Source organism: Dasypus novemcinctus, chromosome 24, assembly GCF_030445035.2.
Source record: "Dasypus novemcinctus isolate mDasNov1 chromosome 24, mDasNov1.1.hap2, whole genome shotgun sequence".
Lineage (NCBI taxonomy): Eukaryota > Metazoa > Chordata > Mammalia > Cingulata > Dasypodidae > Dasypus > Dasypus novemcinctus.
The window spans coordinates 56,392,384-56,413,408 of record NC_080696.1 but is presented as its reverse complement, the minus strand read 5'-3'; the positions used below and the strand labels follow the sequence as shown (position 1 = coordinate 56,413,408).

The window sequence follows — 21,025 nt, the reverse complement described above, 5'->3', positions numbered from 1 at the left end:
TGACAACAACAGAAGCAGACAAAGAAGACAACGCAGCAAATAGACACAGAGAAGAGACAACGGGGGCGGGGGGAAGGGAGAGAAATAAATCTTAAAAAAAAATAAGTTTGGGGGATGCAGATGTGGCTCAACCAGTTGGGTGCCCACCTACCACATGGAAGGTCCCAGACTTGGGCCCCGGTGTCTCCTAAAGAAGATGAGCAAATTTCTAAATGAGCAGATGCCACAGCTAGCAGACCCTGCAGCCTGCAGGGATTGGGTGTTGCTCAGTCTGCTGGGCACTCACCTCCCATGTCAGAGGTCCTGGGTTCGATTCCCAGTGCCTCCTGGAGAGAGTGAGCAAACAATAAGCAGACAGACAAGAGAACCATCTGGGGATGGGGGAGGGAATAAATGAAAAACTAATAATAATAAAGTAAAATAAATAAATATTTTTTAAAATGTATGTGATAACAAAGAGCTCAGACTTCATCCTAAAGAAAGTGGGGAGCCATTGAACAGAATAAGAGTAAAATAGAATAAAACTTTACTCCCAGAAAGTTCACTTGACACCATCAACCTTTCAGCAAATACATACCTGTTTGTCCCTGAACTTAACAAAAAGAAAGTGCATGTGACAGATTGGTATGTCTTTTTAATCCATGGCAAAAATCCAAATGAAAAAAGCAAAACAAAACAAAACAAACAAACAGGTAGCTCTTTTGGTTAGATGAATGTTTCCATGAGAAAGGAAATTGCTGATGTTCCTTTCTACTAACCACTGCACGCCTGACTAGAGATTTTCAAAAGGCAATGTGACACACCTTTGGCATTTAAGAAATAGGAGACTTGAGTCTCCGCATCATGAGCCAAACCCAGTTTAATGACCTTTCAGACTATAGACCCAAGGAATTAGAAATAGGTCAGGCTTGCAAAGAATTTAAAGAAATCACTGAACCACTGCAACTCAGACATCTCATTGTTTCCTCCCACCCTTAATAAAGTGATCCTTCCTACTTCCTGGGAGCTTCTATTTCACCTGCTCCCACCAATTTAGGGGCTGGGAGAACAAATATGGAGACTTCCTGCATAAACCCTACCTTTAGTGCAAAACAAAGGACATACATAAATAGAAGTATGTAAATTCCTCATTGGTTCATCCCTTGGAGGCCACTGTTCATGGAGGAGGGATGATTTTCATGACTCAAGTGTCCTTTGCACATTAGCCTTTGTCATGAGAAGTTTTTATGCAGTAAAAGAGAGGTTCTTAACCAAGGGTCACAGACCCCCAAGGGGTCCGTGGAAAGATTTCAGGGTGTCCGTGAGCTTGAATTGAAATTCAAAAAAAACATTATTTTGGGGGGTACTTGGTGTGGATGTGATCTATTTATTAAATAACACACAGTATATAGTATGGACTTAGTAAGGGGTTCGTGGTTTTCACCTGACTAGCAAAGGGGTCCATGGAATAAAAAAGGTTAAGTATCCCTACAGTAAATAAATCATGAAGTATTGCTATCTGGTTGACACAATTGCTGGGTCATGATTTGCTTTTAATCTTTATCTTGGTAAAATTTGTTCTGAAATTGTGAGGTTGGGAATAGAAACTGCCTTATCACACCCTGGCACTGGTAATCACTAGCAGGACCCCCAAAGTCCTAAAACAGACATGAATGTGATCCATGTCTTTCCAGAGGATAGCAGGGTTGTAGTGATTTTACCTTCATTCTCTGGAGTCCTGACTCCTGCTATTGAGATACAAATGCCAGCACATACTTGGGGTCATTTCCCTGGTAAACAACATCAAACTGCTTTCCATCCTCTTGCCCTCATTATGCTAAATGTTGGCGAACATTAAGGTTCACATTTCTGCGAAGGGTTATTTTGAGGGAACTATGGCTTTTCCATAGGTATTCTGCCCAGCTGCCCCTTTCTGGGTGAAATGCCCACTCCTCCCATGCTGCTCTTCTGGGGGTGTCCATCATAGCTCTCCCTCCCCTTTCTTGACCACATGAGTGGACACATTACTCCATCTGGGCCCATGATCCCATCACCTCCTCTAGACACAGTGGTCAGTCCAGGGATGGCCATGGGTCTAAAGCCCAGTCACTCAGAGAAGCAGGAATAAGAATCCCATAGTGAGCAGTCAGCCCTGAATCCATTTGTGCCTGAAAACAGCTCAGCTCCATCCTTCCCATAATTTCACTAAAGAAGGCAATGTGTCCCTCTTTGAATTAAAGTAGTTTGACTTTCTATAGCCTATGAGTCCTGATGAATATATCATGCTTTTCATGCTTTTTAGAAGGTAAATATCAAATTTCTTTACCCACAGAATGACAACTGCATACCTGATAGTGATTGCTGATAACTCCTCGCCCCCCATCCCTCTTCAACTGTTCACAACCTCAGATATGCTCACAGGCTTTGGTTTTGCTGCTGAATGGAGAGGAAGGAGAGAACACTAGAAGAGATGGCATGGTATCTCCAGACTCCAAACCCATGGACCAGATTGATCATCTCTGGCTAGAGGGATGAAGACCAGGAAGTGAGGGAATTATTTCCATGAGAAAGTGTGTGAGATGCTGGGCTTGTGCACCTGCTTTCATGCCCGAGGAGAATAATTTGTGACAGATCCAGAGAGGCAGTGATTGTTCCTACCTCTGCATAGAACCTAGGGCCAGCCTCACAGACATGCAAACTGTGCAGTCACATAGGGCTCAGTGTTTGATAAATATCATGAAATATTAATAATGTTAAAGAAGAGACTCCACATTTGTATTTTGTATGGAACCCAGAATTTGTTGGCAGTGATAGCAAAATTCCTTCAGCTGCTTTTAATTAGTGGTGGACACTAATGAATGGGAGGAAGAGAAGAGAAGAATGTGGAGAATGGTTACAGATGGAATTGGGTGTGGCCCCCTGAGAAGTACTCTTCTGGGGATTCCTAGAAAGGCCTTGGGGAGACGGCTTGGGTTGAGTAGGGGAAGTGGAGGCTGATCCTACAATCAAGTTGGTGGGGGACTCAGAGTTCTTTGAATGCAGAAATAATATAAACACGACTCACATACATAAGAAAAAAGTCATCAGGGGCAGAATCTCTGGATGAAACTGCCTGGGAACAAGTTCCTTTTCAGCTACTTCAAAGCAAATAACTTACTTTAGTCAAATAACTGAAGCACTCTGTACCTCATCATCCTAATCTATAAAATAGAGATATACAAAAGAGATAAGTCGTACTTATTGCATTGTTCAGAATATTTAGATAATGCATGCAAAGCAAAAAACACAGTGGCACACAATAAATCTTTAATAAGTATCTATTACTACAAATATATATAATTTAGGAAAAGCAGTTGTAGTTCTGTGAATAACTAGATAATAATAAGAGGCAAGGATTATATACCTTTAACTGCATATCAAGCAATATTCTAAACCAGTGATTCTCAAAACTTTTGGTCCCAGGAATCCTTTATGTTCTTAAAAATTATTGGACATCATAAAGAGTTGTTGTTGTTTTTTATGTAGCTATTTACCATATTAGAAATTAAAACTGAAAACTTTAAAAATATATTTATGAAATCAAGTTAAAATAATAAATTAATAATCATATATAATGGGGATAAATAATAGTAAGCCCATTACATGTGAACATAAACAGCATATGTTTATTAAAAAATAAGTACAATGTTCAAAAAGTATCTAGTGAATACATTTTTAACATCTGGCTTTAGAAGGCAGCTGGATTCTCCCATCTTTGGCATTAAATCTGTTGTGATATGTTGTTCTGGCTGAGGTAAGTATATGAGGAAAATTCAGTCTTATATTGATAAGTAGTTGAAAAACAAAAGAATATTTTAAGAATCTTTTCGGTTAAGTATGGATTATCTTCTTTTATACTACACCAAAACTCGGCAAGTGGTAATTTCTTAAAGGTTGATTGTGATGTGAAATCTGAAACCATATTGATGAACCTTTTGTATCCTGTTACATTGAAATCTATTAGTATGTCTTGCACTTTGAATGGATCTTTAATACAAGCCTGATTTTGTAACACCATACAATTGTCATTTGGAAAATAATGGTTTACCATATTATGCCAAGCTTCTAGATATTGATACATTTCTTATCATCACCAATCTCATCAGAAAAATATTTAACTATGTGGATTTTGTCACGTTCACAGTGAATGGTTCAAGTGTTCCAAAGTTCTCATTTTTGCTTGAACGTAAGAATTTTATCATAGGCAGCAAATACCATTAGTTGTTTTCTTTGCACTGACAGCTCACTTCATTCATTTTCAAAAACTGTCTGTCAAATCCCAAGATCTGGATAGCCACAATTTGTCATTCATTCTTTCAAGTACAAATGGGTTTCATGAAAACAGTGGCTACTCAAACAATTGCACAGGCTTTTTCCTAAAGACATCATAATTCCTTACAGAGCAGCAGTGCTTTATATATACTTCCCACTTCAACACACAGAATATTAAAATCATTAAGATTTAGTAATGAAGAAATGGGACTATTTCATCAATGACACTCTTAAGTGAAACTAGCTTTTTTGTTTATTTTTTCCTTGAAAGTGTGGTGGCGATGAATACCATGACTGCAGGTACAGCTGGTGCCTCTGCCTTGATTCGTGCAAAGGCATCAGCAACTCTGCCCAACATTGCTCTTGCACCATCAGTGCAAATGTCAACTCAGTAAGAAAAAAAAATAACATCTTGGTATTATTATGAAAATACTTTTGACTCTATGGATCCTGTAAAAGTGACTCTGGAAGGCTTAAGAATTCTCAAACCACACTTTCTTTGAAAACTTCTATTTTAAACTACCCACTCAATTAATCCTGAAGCTCTGTGGCACAGGTGTCCTTATTATCCCCATTTTACAAATAAGGAAACTGGGGCAAGGATCTTAAATTCATACAGGCACTAAGGAGAAGGGTCAGGATTTGAACCCAGGCTCCTTGGCTCCAGAGTGTGGGCTCTTAACCATGCTGGTGAAATAATGGTGTAATTTTATCTGTCTATTTTTAAACCTCCAATTCTATAGCCTTTTGAGGCATGTGCCAAGGTGATGAATAAAACAGGAAAGCACCCAGAGTGAGACCAACCAAAGAATAAACAAGAAGAAATGATTTCTAATGGAAGATTACCATTTATCCAAGAGAATTACATACCTCCTCAGATACAGCCAGAATATAGCACATTTAAAATTGCACTGATATAAAATACAATTTAGATTTTTTAAAAAACCAGATAATATAATAATGACAGTTGTAAACGAAAAGTCTTGGATGATAAACTTGGGTCAACATCAGAGTCTAAAGAGAAGGTGCTGATGGCTGAGCCAAGTTCCCAGCAAGCAGTGCATCCCTTTTTCTTTAAGGGTGATTTATCAGGACTTATCCAAGCCTGTAAGTACAATCCCTTAAGACCATCCAATTTCCTTTCTTTCTAATTCCATACTTAGCAGAGCAATCTTCTGATAATTAATTTGGTTTCTCAGGTAAGTCAATACCGGGAAAGAGACTGGTTGAATTATTGTGCTTGCTATATTGCCTGCTGTAAATGAATAAATTGGCTTGTGAATTTGTCAATCCACCTCCCAAGAGTTCAGTTTGCAAACACCACTTTTCCTAGGGTGCACTGACATTTAACTTTTAGACCTGCAATGATACATGGCCAAAGTGAGCAGGCTTTTTAAAGAATTTCATAACCATGGGCATGCTGATTGTAGGGCCTCCACCCCATAATTATGTCAAAGATTTTGAAATACACTCATTCCAGGCTTCCATGTTGCACAATTCCAGTCGTGAACGGTGCTTCCTGGAATCGTTCAATAAGTGGCCCTGCTTACACCCCATATTAAATAGACTTAATTTTATGAAAAATAAATGGAAAGACACTCATTTAATTTAATTTTACTGGAAGTTCCTAGCAATCATTATGCAATGGCAGAGAATGACAACTGTCCTCCAAGAACCATTCCATTTCTTCCTTTAAATAATAGAACCTTGCTCTCTAGCCCCAAGTTTTAGAGGGTCACGGAGCCACCCAACCAGAGACTTTTCTGTTCCTCTAAATGTAGGCACATTATTAAGTTCTCGCATTTGGATATGAGCAGACATGATAAATATGACTTCCAGATCAATTTCCTTAAAACAGAAATTGATTTATCTGTTCTTCTCATTCCTTCTTCCTATGAATTGGAGTGTCCACTTAGACGTATTGGTCAATTTCAACAATGTAGACAAGGACAATGACTTAGGGCTTGGCAGAGCAATGAGATGGAAGGAACCTGGGTCCCTGGATGAAGTCATGGAGCAGAATCACCTGCTCACCCAGGATTGCCCACCTAGCTTCACACTATTGCATGAAAGAGAAATAAACTACCAGGGAGTTTGAGACCTGTTTTGGGGACTCAGTTACAGTGGCATATCTTTACTCTAACTAATAGAACGATTGTGTGAAGTGAGAAAATCACATTATATTTTATAAACATAATGACGATTTTATGAGTGTTAAGTTAAATGAAGCCAGCATCCCTGCGGCTATCTGCCAGCCCTACACTAGCTGGCCCTGTGGTCCTCTCTGACCTCACGTCCTATTGCTCTCCCCGTCACATACTCTCTGCCACATTGGACTCCTGGATGTTTCTCAATAAATTAGGCATTCTCCTGTCTTAGGACCTTTGCTTTGCTGTTATTTCTCAGTGAGTTTCCTTCCTCCATGAAACTTCATGGCAAATTCCCTTACCTCCTTCAGGCCTTTGTTCAAATATCATCTTCTCAGTGAATCCTTCCCTAACAACCGTATTTAAACGTACAAACCCACTATCACCACCAACATGCCCTATTTCTCTTCTCCTGCCTTATTTTCATTATGGGACTTAGGAATATATGATACTTCATATTTTACTTATTTATTTTGTTTATTGCCTCTACTTTCACCACATAGCAGGTTATTATTGCAGTATCCCTAGCATCCAGAACAGAAAGGAACATAATGGGTGCTTAACAAATATGCATTGCATTGATAGGTTCCTTCAAGTTAATTTTTTATTAATATTTTAAACATGATTGTTTAGGCTCAAATGTTTCGGAGGCCCTTAAAAACGAATAGGCTCTAGACACCGTGTGTAGAGTTCCAAATGAACATAGTAACCTTGAATGTGTGGGTGAGAGTGTGACTTTCCCAGCCCCCACTCTGAAGGCGGAGAAACCTTAAGACCCCTTTGCACAGCAGCAGACACTGTGCTCCTCCACATCCCCTGGAAAACCTCTTCCAGTCTTTGTGTGCCCGCCTGCCCCCAGTTTCTGTGGGCTCTTGCCTCTAGCTGGGACTCTTTCGAGGGCTTCTGCAGGCTAGGAGGCCTTCTCTGCCAGCAGCGAAAAGAAGCAGAAGTGCTGAGAGTTTATGCCCCTTCTCATGGCTGACCAACTGGTAGAGGAGTATGAAAGACCAACTTCTTTACAGCCAGGGGGACAACCTCTAAGGCAGGATTCATGCTTCCGAATCCCCCACGGGGGGGGGCAGAGGCTGGGATTTGGCCTAAGGTCAGCTCTTGTTTGGTTTCTTTCCCACCTCAGATCCTTTCATGGCTCTTCTGAGTTCACATCCTCAACAAACCCCATGCTCAGGAATCCTCAGGGTCTGCTTCTGGGGAAGCTGACCTAAGACACCCACATCAGCCTTGCACAAGTGCTTTTGCCTAAGTTCTTTAAGACATGAACTCCAGCCTAGCAACCATGCCTGGTAGCTGCTGTCTCCCCTCAGAGGATTGCCAATAAGACTGGGCAAGGCACTGCTGTGCCTGCCACTGCACAAATGACCTTCTCCCTAAACACAACTACCAGACAGATAGATGCCTTGCAGAAGGGACAAGTTACAGGAGGAGAGAGAGAAAGAAAATGACTACATGATGCACAGAAACACGAAAACAAGGCTGGGAAATAATGCAAAAATATTCAGAAATGAGTTCAAGTTCAACTCATTTACTGATTTGTTAGGTGACCCAAGATGGGGCATTTGGGCTTCCATTTGATAAATTCAAACTATCTTGCCCCACAAGATCAGGTTTGGGTTTAGCTTTTGATTCTTCCATAGAAAACAGCACCACTGCAAAGCTCTTGTTTCCAGTCTGCTTGTTTAAATTAAAGCTTTGCAGCCTTTTAGTTTATGGTATCTCTGGGGAGGAGTGAATATGTCATTGTAATTAACTCATCTGATGAGAGAGGTCTTGTTTATTTCTCCTACAAAATAACAGGTGGTGGTTGAGCTCCAATACATTATGGTGATATGAAATGCATTTAGAATAAATCACATTAAATAAATAAGAAAACAAAATGATTTCAAGGTACATTTTTATTGTTTTAAATTAAGTTTTGAAAGTGAACAGCTGCATACCAAGAAGCCAGAAAGCTGCTCCAGTCTGCTCTGCTGAGAAAGGGTTAACAGAATGCTCAAGTTAACAAATATGATTAATAGAAATGAGTATTTTTTCAAATTCTAATGCAGAATAGGGTTTCAGAGCACCCTCTTTCTGCATAAGACATGGCAGTGCAATCAATTTGACTAATCAGTTAAAAAGAACATTATGCAATTCATTTTATGAAATCCACAATGACATGCATTTGATGACCCACATAAGAGCAACACTCTGTGCTGGACATTAGATAAAGAAAAACAAACAAGGTAGAGTCCTTGCCACCAGGGACTCACAGTCTAAAAAGGCATGGTATATAAAAAGGTGTTTTGAGGATTAACATAGCAGAGCATATTTACCCTCCCTCCAAATATTCAATGAAATCCAAAAAAAAAAAGAGGATATTTTTGATTAAATAAATCATTATACTAGAAAGCAAGGGAAAAAAAAGCATGAGTAAACAGAAACGTTGAGAAATTCCTGAAGGGAGATAGGAGAGAAGATTTAACTAGAGCTGTAGAGATATTAGACTGGAGGAAACTATAAAGAAGAAAATGGGTATAAAGGAAGGGAGAAGAAAGGAGGGGAGAGGAAAAAGAAAGGGAAAGGGGAAAGGGAAAATGAAAATGGGAATGGGTAAGAAGATCAAGGTGGGAAAAGGAGAAGAGAGAAGTGAAGGGGAGATGGAGAAGGAAAGGGAAAAGGGAAAAGAAGGGGAGAGGTTAAGAGAAGGTGAGGGGGAAGGAGGGGAGTAAAGGGGACTGATGAAAGGAAGAAGGAAGAGGAAGGGGAAGAAGAAAAATGGAAAGGAAAAGAAGAGTTGGGAGCGTTGGAAATGGTTGGGAAGAAAGGAGAAAGGGCTGGGAAGAAGGGGATGAATTGGGAAGAAGAGAGGAGAAGAAGAAAAGTGAGAAAACAGAGAAAGGCTGCGGAAGATGCAAAAGGGCAATGTCTATGACTGTTGGAAAAATAGTAGAATAATTCTAACCTCATTTTCAACAATTTGAAAGTACAAAAATGCCCCTGAAGTAGGCTGAATAATGGCTATCACAGATATCAGATCTTAATTGCTGGAACCTGTAAATGTTACATTGTATGGAAAAATGGTCTTTGTAGATATGATTAAATTAAGGATCTTGAAATGGCAATATTCTCCTGGATTATCCACATGGGCTTAAATGCAATCATAAGTATCTTTTTAAGAGACAGGCAAAGGGAGATTTGACACCCAGGGAGAAAAGGAGAAGGCAGTGAGACTAGAGAGGCAGAGATGGGAGTAAAGCTGTCACAAGCCAAGGAATTCCAGAAACCTTCAGAAGGTGGAAGCAACAAGGAACAGACTCCCCCCTCACCCCACCCCCCCGCCCCACCCTGCCCAGAGCCTCTGAAAGGAGCACAGTCCTTCACATACTTGATTGCAGCCCAGTGATACTAATTTCAGACTTTTGGCCCCCAGAGATGTGAAAGAATAAGTTTCTATTGTTTTAAACCACCAAATTTGAGGTAATTTGTTACAGTAGCCCTGGGAAATTAATGCAGGCCCTTTGGCAGTTATCCAAGTGACAATTAGTGAATTCCCCTGAGAGTGATAAGCTTGTTGTACCCTTCCTAGCAGGCACAGAACAATGGACAACAGAGGAAACCAAATAGAGATGAGAACACAGACATGCAAGGTCAAAAATGATTTGGAGGGATTGTGGGAAGATGGTGTCAGATGAGGCAGATAAGGCTCAGCTCTCTCATGAAAACAATGGAGAAAGAGCCACAAGTTGTCCAAGGGAAATACTTTGGGGGTCAGCAGACCAGGACAGTGCTTCACAACTCCCAGAAGGGAGAAGACAAAGAAGCCAAAACAACAGTGACTTACTAAACCTCCGGGCTGCCAGGAAGGGCTCCCCTCCCCCACCCCTGAGCTATTCAATGGGAGTAAAATCCCTGGCTCATTGCAGCTGATTGAGAGGGGAGCAGATGTCTTCCTCCCTGTTGGCTGTTAAAAGGGAAAAGGGAAGGGTGGTCGGGGGCTTTTCTTCAGTGATTTTGGCCAGCAGACCCTACTTTGAATCTTGACTCTGGCAGGACAAAAACTAAGGAAAACCAAGAGAGATATACTTCTATGGAAAGATACACCAATGATCGCCATCTGCTGGCCAGTCTGGAAACTACAGGTACAAAAATTGCTTTTAGAGCTCACTTTACCTACCCCAGGGAGAAAATCTACACCCTGTTAGTGAGTCCCTGGCATGATTTTGGTAACTTAATCTGGGCAATTTTAAAGACTTAGGATTAGTTGAACCAAATATCAAAGACGAGCTGTGAAAAAATAATAGGCAAGAGAGAAATTGGCCATCAGAGCAAACTCACCAATATATCAGATGCCTAGATACAAGCAAAAAATTATAAGCCATACTAGGAAACAGGAAAAGATGGCCCAGCCAAGGGAACAAACCAAATATCCTGAAAAGGTTCAGGATTTCAGACAATAATCAATAGTAATCACACAACTCTCCTAAAAGAATTTAAAGAAGTGAAAGAAAATATAACTGAAGAGGTAAAAGATATTAAGAAAACACTGGGTGAGCAAAAAGAAAAATTTGAATGTCTGCAAAGAAAAGTGACAGATCTTATGGGAATGAAAGATATGATGGATGAGATTAAAAGTACATTAGAGTCCCATAAGAGCAGATTTGAATTGCTTGAAGACAGAGTTAGTGATTTTGAGGACAGAACATCTGAACTAGAAAAGACAGGAGAACAGAAAAAGAAGAAAATGGAAAAAATGGTAATTCGTCTCAGGGAGTTGAATAACAACATGAAACACAAAAATGTACACATTATCTGTGTCCCAGAAGGAGAAGAAAATGGAAAAGGAACAGAGAGAATATTTGAGGGAACAATGACTAAAAACTTCCCTACCCTTATGAAAGGCATAAATATCAATATCCAAGATGGACAACACACCCAAAATAGAATATACATGTATAGGCCTACCCTGAAACACCTATTATTCAGAATGACAAATATCAGAGATAAAGAGAAAATTTTGAAACGAGTAAGAGAAAAGCAAAGCATTACATACAAGGGAAATTCAATATGATTAAGGATTAACCTCCCATCAGAAACCATGGAGGAAAGGAGAAAGTAGTATGATATATTTAAGGTATTGAAACAGAAAAACTGCTAGCCAAGAATTCTGAATTCTGTATCTCGTAAAGCTGTCCTTCAAAAATGAAGGAGAGGAGGTAGATTTGGCCCAATGGATAGGGCGTCCACCTACCACATGGGAGGTCCAAGGTTCAAATCCAGGGCCTCCTGACCCATGTGATGAGCTGGTCCACGCACAGTACTGATGTGCACAAGGATTGCCCTGCCACACAGGGGTGTCTCCCACGTAGGGGAACCCCATGCACAAAGACTGTGCCCCGTAAGGAGAGCCACCCAGCACTAAAAACATGCAGCCTGCCCAGGGTGGTGCCACACACATGGAGAGCTGATGCAGCAAGATGATGCAACAAAATGAGACACAGATTCTAGGTGCCACTGACAAGAATACAAGCGGACACAGAAGAAGACAACTGGGGAGAGGGGGGCAGGGAAGGGGAGAGAAAATTTTTTTGAAAATGAAGGAGAGTTCAGAGTTCTCACAGACAAACAAAAACTTATAGAATATGCTACCAAAAGACCAGAATTACAAGAGATACTAAAAGGAGTGCTGCATCCTGAAAGGGAAAAAAATAAGCATGAGAGACTTGGAGAAGAGTGTAGAAATGAAGATCATTAGAAAGAGCAAATTAAAGAGTAAAAAGATAGACTATAGTTCAATATGACAAAAGAAAGTCAAAGGTCAAAATGAATGAAGTAAGTAATGCCTTTACAGTTATAATATTGAATGTTAATGGCTTAAACTCCCCAATCAAAAGATACAGACTGATAGAATGGATAAAAAAAATACAAGCCCTCTATATATTTCTACAAGAGACTCACCTCAGACATAAGGACACAACCAGGTTAAAAGTGAAAGGCTGGAAAAAGATATTCCATGCAAATAGTAACCAAAAAAAGAGCTGGAGTAGTGACACTAATATTGGACAAAATAGATTTTAAATGCAAAACTGTTATAAGGGATGAAGAAGGTCATTATATATTAATAAAAGGGACAATTCAATAAGAAGAAATAACTATTCTCAATATTTATGCACCTAACCTTTGTGCCCCAAGATAATTGAGAAACATACTGGCAAAGCTGAAGGGAGAAATAGATGTCTCTACAGAATTGGTTGGAGATTTCAATATAACACATTCAGTATTAGATAGCACATCTGGACAGAGGGTAAATAAAGAAACAGTCTTTTTTGCAGAAATTGAAATTTATTTGGAAGTGTAAGGGGACCTGAATAGCCAAAAATGTCTTTAAAAATAGGGGACTCTCACTTCCTGACTTTAAAGCATTTCACTTAGCTACAGTGGTAAAAGCAGCATGATACTGGCATAAGGACAGACAGAGTGACCAATGAAACTGAATCAAGAACTCAGAAATTGACCCTCATATCTACAGTCAAGCAGTTTTTGACAAGGTTGTTAAGACCACCCACCTGGGCCTATTCAACAAATTGTGCTTGGAGAACTGGATAGCCATATCCAAAAGAAAGGAAGAAAACCCCTAGCTCACACCTTATACAAAAATTAATTCAAAATGAATCAAGGACTTAAATATAAAAACAACAACCATGAAACTCCTAGAAGAAAATATAGGAAAACATCTTCAAGAACTTGTGGTAGGCGGTAATTTCTTAAGCCTTATGCCCAAAGTACAGAGCAACAAAAGAAAAAATAGATAATGGAACCTCCTCAAAATTCAACACTTTTGCACCTCAAAGGACTTTGTCAAAAGGTGAAAAGGCAGCTGACTCAAGGGGAGAAAATATTTGGCAACCATATATCTGATAAGGGTTTAATATCCATGATATATAAGGAGATCACACAACTCAACAAGAAAAAGACAAACTATCTGATGAATAAATGGGCAAGACTTGAAAAGACAAATGTCCAAAGAAGAAATACAGATGGTGAAAAAAACACATGAAAAAATGTTCAACATCACTAGAGATTAGGGAAATGCAAATCAAAAGTACAATGAGATATCATTTCATACCTGTTAGACTGGCCGCCATAAAAGTCAGAAAACTGTAGATGTTGTAGAGGATGTGGAGAGATAGGAAGGCCTATTTGCTGTTGGTGGGGATGTGGAATAGCACAGCCACTGTGGAGGACTGTTTGGCAGTTTCTAAGGAAGTTGAATATAGACTTGCCATGGGACCCGGCAATAACATTGCTAGATACATACCCAGAAAAGCAGAGCAGTGACACAAATAGATATCTACACACCAATGTTAATAGCAGCATTATTCATGATAGCCAAAAGTTGGAAACATCCCAGGTGTCCAACAAATGAAGAATGGATAAACAAATTATGGAGTATACACACAATGGATTATTAAGCAGCTCTAAGAAGAAATGAAGTCAAGAAACATATGACCACATGGATGAATCTGGAGGACATTATGTTGAGTGAAGTAAGCCAGATACAAAAGAACAAATACTATATGATTGGCCTATTATGAATTAAATATATTATATGAAATATAAATATATTATGTGAAATATGAATATGGGTAGAATTGCATATATAAGACCATTTTTCTTTGAAGCTGAACCAATGTAAGTTAATACTACAAAATGTTAATAGCAGACAAAAAACACAAACATTATACTAAGTGAAGGAGACCAGACACAGAGTACTACATTTTGTATGATTCCATTTATATAAATCAACTTACAAAGATAAAATGAGATTAGTGTTTGTGTAGGTCTGAGGAAGGAAAGCTAAGAAGTGTGTAGTCTTTCTTTTAGAAGTAATGAAATTATTCTAAAATTTGGGGGATGATAAATATATAGACATTGTGATTATACAAAAAATCAGTGATTATATACTTAGGATAGAATAGCCAGAAATAGCAGCTTTGTACAGTGAGTGGGGGAAGCATAGAGAGATTGAGAGGTGAGGAATTTTTTTGTTTGTCTGATTTTTGTTTATTATTATTATTGAAATAATAAAACTATTCTAATAGTGATTGAAGTGATGAATACACAACTATGTGATTATACCAAATATGATTGATTGCACACTTTGGATGAATTGTATGCTTTACTAATATGTATCAATAAAATTGATTTGTTTAAAACAAACAAAAAAATAAGGTTGGAGTCAAGTTGGAAAAAGGCAAAGCTTAATGAGCAGAATATTAAGGGTATGACACAGCCACTGAGGAAAAAATAAAATTGTAAAAATATGGGAAAAAAATTACTCAGCAATCCCCCACTTCTCACCTAAGGAAAAGGGACATCATGAAATAGGTTTCAAACCCATCAAAGGAACCAGCATTAAAGAAAACATTAATATTCAAGGAGAAGAGTTAGAATTTGTGTAATACATGTTCTCAAAGAGATTTAAGGAAGTATTATATTCATGAAAAGTAAACTAGAGATCTGAGAAATGAAAACTAAGACTGTCAAAATAAAAACAAAAATTCAGTAGATCCATTAAAAAACAGAGTTGCCATTAATGACAACAATTTAGCGATATGGAAGGCAGAGCCTAAATATTTTCCCAAATTACACCTCAAAATGATAGGAAAAGAAGAATTAAAAGTGGCCTAGGGGAGAGATCCAGAATTTCCATTATTCTTCAGGAAGAAATTCTTGAAGAAGGAGAAGAAACTATAAAACAAATAAAAATAATACTACAAGAAAATTTAGAGCTGAAGAATGAAAAATATTTAAATTGAAAGGGCCCTTTGACCATCAAGAATAATACAAAAAATGATAATAATAATAAATCCACCACTCTATATATTATGGTGTAACTACACACCAAAAAAAAAAAAAAAAAAGATTAAAATCTGAAAATATACCAGAAAGAAACAAAATACTTTCCAAAATAAGGAACAAAAATCTGACTGTCATTAGATTTTGATAATATTTTAGACTAAGAAGATAGTGAATCTGGAAGGGAAATAATGAGAAATAATTATAAACATGTTTATTTCTGTAACTAAACAAACTAGCACTCCAACATTTTCTAACATGTAAAAAATCTTCTCTAACTTGAAGAGTACTGAGGAAAATTACCAAAAATTCTATGACAGAGGAAGGTGGCATGCAAGAAAGAATGAGAAACAAGAAATCAATAAAACACAAAGTCAAATTAACGAGTTATCTAAATATTTTAAATTAGAGGCTAGAACTGAAATTTCAAAAGATCACTACAGGGCAAGTTAGGAGGCAGGGCTGAAGGAAAGTAGAAACATGCTAAGGTTTTCAACTTATTTAGAGAGAAGGGAAAGTTAATGATTAATTCAAAATGTGGCTGAAAAATGTGTATTCATATATATGAGATAAAAAATGTAAAGATAATCATCAGAAAAGGGAAACAAGATATATAATTTGAAACTACTAGAGAAAAATAGAAACCAAATGTCTTAGTTTCCTAAGGCTGCCATTAACAAAGTACAACAGACTGGGTGGCTTAACATAATGGAAATGTACTATTATCTCACAATTTTGCAGGCTAGAAGTCTGAATTTAAGGTGTCATCGCGGCGATGCTAGCTCTGAAGTCTGCAGGGTTCTGGCAGTAGCTTGTAGGCAAACCCTGGTGTTCTCCGGTTTGTGCATTTTCAATCTCAGCCTCTGTCACACAGCTATCTTCTCTCAGCCTGTCGCTCTCTGTCCAAATTTATTCTTCTTATGAGGATACAAGTCGTCTTGCCTTAGGGCCCACCCTAATCCAGCTTGGATTTATCTTAATAACATCTTCAAAGATCCTGTTTATGGCTGACTTCCTGAGAGCCCTGCCCAGGGATCCTCCAAACCCTCATTTCCCACACCCTGGATGTGCCTCTACATTTGAGGCTGTGATTTGCTAGAAGCCCATTCCAGTGGCCAAATCTTCAGGTAGAGTTTGATCAGCTTTGCTCTTTAATCCCTGTTTTACTGCTCAGTCTAGGAGAACTGTAACAATCAGGCTGTATTTGAATTGCATTTAGCATCTTTTGCAAGATTCAGAGTAAGAGAGTATCGCCAGCAATTTCCTTTTGATTCATGCCTTTTAAGAAGTTCCTCTCAACAGCTCAGTCTCCTTCCTGGCTGGGGCTATCTCCTGTTGTGGTCACTTCTGATCCAATACTCAGAGAGGACCTATTCAGACAGAGCACCCTCTGGAAAACCTGGCAATAAGAAAAGACCACGAAACTCTTCCCCATGTCATTTTCACTCAGGATATAGTATGCTTAGCCTCTATGGCTGGTATGTCCCCCGAATCTACAGGACTGTAAGCTTTGAAGGATCCCAGGCTGTGGTTCAATCCTGCTTCTGCCATGTAACCGCTCTATGACCCTATACTTATTACTTAGGCTCTCTGACCCTCCACATATCATGAATAAAGTTGAGATCAATGCAACAGTATACAACCCATATGGCTACTGTGAGCAGAGAGATGTAGTAATTTAACGCTCAGCATGGGGCTTGACAAAGAATATGCTCAATAAACATTAGCTACAATTATTTTGTTATTACCACAATACACATTTATTTTGGTCATTGAGATACTGGAACATGAAAATTGTGTTCTCAAAAGTTGTTTGGCTCCTAGGAAAAACACTCCCACCACACTCCCCCACACACACATACACAGAGAGAGAGAGAGAGAATCATTTTAATTCATAATAAAGAGTTTGAAATGTGGTCACTTTAAAATAAGACAGAAAAATGAATATATTGAATAAAACATGATTTCTCATTCATTCTGAATGTTGATGTTTAAAGAAAAAAATATGTATAATTTGAGGATGAAGAGAGAGAGGAGGAGGACTGGGAGATGAATGCGGTGATTCTATAAGTCCTTGCCACTCAAAGAGTGGTCCAGGGACCGGTAGTAGCAGCATCACCTGAAAGCTTGTTAGAAAAGTAGAATTTTGGGTCATATCCCCGACCTACTGAATCAGAATCTGCATTTTAATAAGCTCTCCAGGTAGCACTTAAGTACTTTAAAGTATAGAGGCTAAATCAATTGCCTAAACTGGCATAGGCCATAAGGGAACACTGATCAGTCTAGGGCCCAAGTTTAGACTCCTCTCTGCTCCTCCAGTATCTTCTACATGGTGATTGGGGGGAGTCATTGGAGAGATCATAGGATTTGGAGTCAGAGGCAGGGTTCAAACTCCAACACTATCTACAAGTTGGGATGGCAGTGAGTTTCAGAGTCAGTACAGACCGGGGTTCAACTCTCAGTCCACCCAAATGCTAGCAGTCTTAGTTTCCTAGGGATGCTGCACAAAGTGCCAGAAACTGGATGGCTAAAACAACAGAAATGTATTGTCTCACAGTTCTGGAGGCTGGAAAGCTGAAATCCCTAGGGAGGAATCCTTCCTTTCCTCTTCCTAGCTTCTGGTGGGTTACCAGCAAGCCTTGGCTCCAGTTTCTGCTTCAGTCATCACATACATCCTCCCTTGCCTGTCTGCCTGTGTTCAATTCACCCCTTTCTTATAAGGACAGTGGTCGTATTGAAGGGCCCATCCTTAATCCAGTATGGCCTCATACTAATCAGTAACACCTTCAAATACCCCATATACAAATAAGTTCAAATTCACAGGAGCAGGAGTTAAGACTTGAACTTTTCTTCAAAAATGGGTAGGTTATTAAACCTCCCTTCAAGAAAAATTCCGTACTGTTAGCCATGATGAACCTAAACTCTACGGAATCCACTTTGCTGCCATCATTCACACCTGCAAAGGCAGCACATTAATTAGCAAGGGAAGTGCAAATGTCTTGTGAAACAGGAATTCAGCTGGAGAACTTGTACTTGGTCTGGCTCAAAGACCTAGTTTGCTATTCTGAAAAGTAGGGGGAAAAAAAACAAATTACCATGATAATGCGATATGCTGTACCTCTTAAGGAGAACTGCCCGTCCTGGGCCCACATTCCCACATGACAGCTGATTGTGCTGGCTCTGGCTCATTACTGTAGACCCCAGTTTGGCAAAGCCCCGTCCACTGCCTGTTTTCTTATACCCACACCATTTGACCCATTACATTCCAGCAGATATTTGAATTTGCAGCCGCTGCCATAAACAAAAAACCCTGTTACCTAATGCAGGGTTGGAGTGGGGCTCCTCTCCCATACCTCAATCTGGAACCCAGGCTCAAGGGACCAAGGTCCTCAGTCTATAATGGACATGTTATAAGAATCACAATGCAGCACAGTTATCTTTTCACTTAAAAGTAATGACTGTTGGAATTACATTTCCCAGGTGAAACAATAACACAATTCCCAGTTGATAGCAAACAAATAGAAAACAGTTTGTAATCATCTCGACAGTGGCTAGACTCAAAGAAACCCATGGCATCCCACTTCATGAAAGCGAATATTAAGCAGAATTGAGCAAATATTTTACCGAAGTCTAGTCCAACACATTCTTACCCTGAAAATGACTCTTATAATGAAAATCTGTCATTTGCAAATGACTCATCATGTGAAAATGGTGCTGAAGATGGTGGAAATGCAAGTGATGCATGTGAAAATGAAATTAATCAATATGAAGATGAAGAGCAGCAGTCTATCACAGCTGAGCTGATTGATAATAATGAAGCTGAAGGAACAGACAGGGTTCCAGAAACTCATGAAAGTGCAGGAAACGTGAATGGTAATAATGGATTAGAAACTATTTCTAGAAATGTAGAAACAAGGGTTAGCAGATGAAGGAAAAATATTGTGTTGGAAACAACCACTTCCATTCCTATCTCCCTGGTCCAACCCACCATTATTGCATAGCAGCTACAATAACGCTGTTAGAACTTAGTCACTTCAAGTCACCCCTCTGTTCAGAATCCTCTGCTGGCTTCCTTCTCACTCAACGGAAAAGCCAGTACCCCAATGACCTATGCAAACCTGCATACCAGGTCCCCCATTGCCTCCCCGTGTCCCTTTCACTTACTCTAAGCACACCAACCAGGTACGTGCTGTTTTGCACCCCAGGCATAGTTCCTTCTCAGAACATTAGCACTTGCTGTTCCTTCTTCCAGGTATTTTCTTCTCCTAGGCAAAGTCAGCACTGTTCCTGGGCTTCTTCCAATCTTCCCTCAAAGGGGAAGGCCTTTGAGGGCAGCCCTGCTATGACCATGCCAGCCTATCTGAGATTGCAATTTTCTTCCCATCCTACCCCCACACCCTTGCTATCATGCTTCCCTGTCTCGCTTTTCTCTCTAGTATTTATCACTCTCTTAAACACAAACATTTTAAGCAAGCATCTGATCTTTGTTTGCCTTGCCTATTAAAGAGTGCAAACTCCAGGAGATCAGGGATTTTTGCCCACAGTGTCCTCAGTGCCAAGTGGAGTGCCTGGAATATAATAAGAACACAAATATTTGTTGAATACAATCCAGAGATGAAGAGGAAAAAGTGATAACATGTAAAAAGAATTTGGTAAAATTTTCCACCCTGAAATGTGCCCAGGTAATAGTTCCTGTTCCCTGCAAGAGAATTTATAAAGGTGGTGAGCTAAAGCAAATCTCCTAAATGAACAGATTAAATGGAAGTTCTGAAACTCCTAGAGCTGAGAACCATACCTGGAATGGTGGTTCTTTACTATCCTCATTCCTTCCTCATCTGAAATAGTTATAGGGTCAATCTTAGCCTGAAATCACTCGTCAGTCTCCCTCTCCCCCTTCTTCACCAAGAATCAAAATGGATTGATTTGCAATTCAATTTCACAAACATTTATTTACCAAATTGAATTTGCAAGGTCATTAGGCTTTGATATGGCAGAAAGGGAAAATTGTTTAGTTAGTTAGTCTTGCAAGGAGTTTTTCTTCCACTCATTTATAAAGATTAATAACAATCTAATTGCTTTGGATTTGCACATTGAAGGTAAGTTGGCAATGTCTGATGATTATCTGCAAAACTATAGGAAGAACAGAGATAAGAACTAAAAACTGTGCATTGGCAAGGCATTCATTCCTAAATGTAACATCCACATCTGAATGAGACCTCCTCCTCTATCTGGGATATTGAACCTCTTTCAGGGGAAATGGTGCTTCAATATACAGTACTCCCACATATCCAACATAAAATACTTTTCCCTTCCACAGCAATAATCTTTTTACATATTCATACTATATTTACTGAAACTGATGTACAGATATTGAGACAATAGCTTTCAAACAAGGTAACATTTGGGTTTACATTGTGGTTTATATTTTAGACTATACAATTCTCTAAACTATATATTGTATATATGAATTACTGTGATCTAAAACTTTTATGAAGATAAGCTTTATAATTAGGAAAAAAAGAAAAGAAAAAGGATGTAGACACTGAGGAAAATACGGAAGTAGTTGCCTTGCCAATTTGCATACACTTATTGCAGTGATGGAAGACAAAACATCAAAAACAAAGCTTTTACATTTTTAAATTTTTTGATACCCCAATTTATTTTTACCTTAACATTTCTAAATTAATATGTATTCTATATCTAACCTTTAAACTCATCACTATATTCCATTTTAC

At 38.9% G+C, this 21,025-nt stretch overlaps 1 long non-coding RNA gene across 4 annotated transcripts in view; it reads right to left on the bottom strand.

Annotated features, from left to right (window-relative positions):
- Window positions 1–19,714, bottom strand: part of LOC101436575 (uncharacterized) — a 131,516-nt gene extending 111,802 nt beyond the window's left edge. For all 4 annotated transcript variants that reach the window (XR_011647375.1, XR_011647373.1, XR_011647374.1 and 1 more), the window contains exon 1: window positions 19,455–19,714. This is a non-coding gene — a long non-coding RNA (uncharacterized lncRNA). The remainder of the gene's footprint in view (window positions 1–19,454) is intronic.
- Between the last annotated feature and the right edge of the window lie 1,311 nt (window positions 19,715–21,025).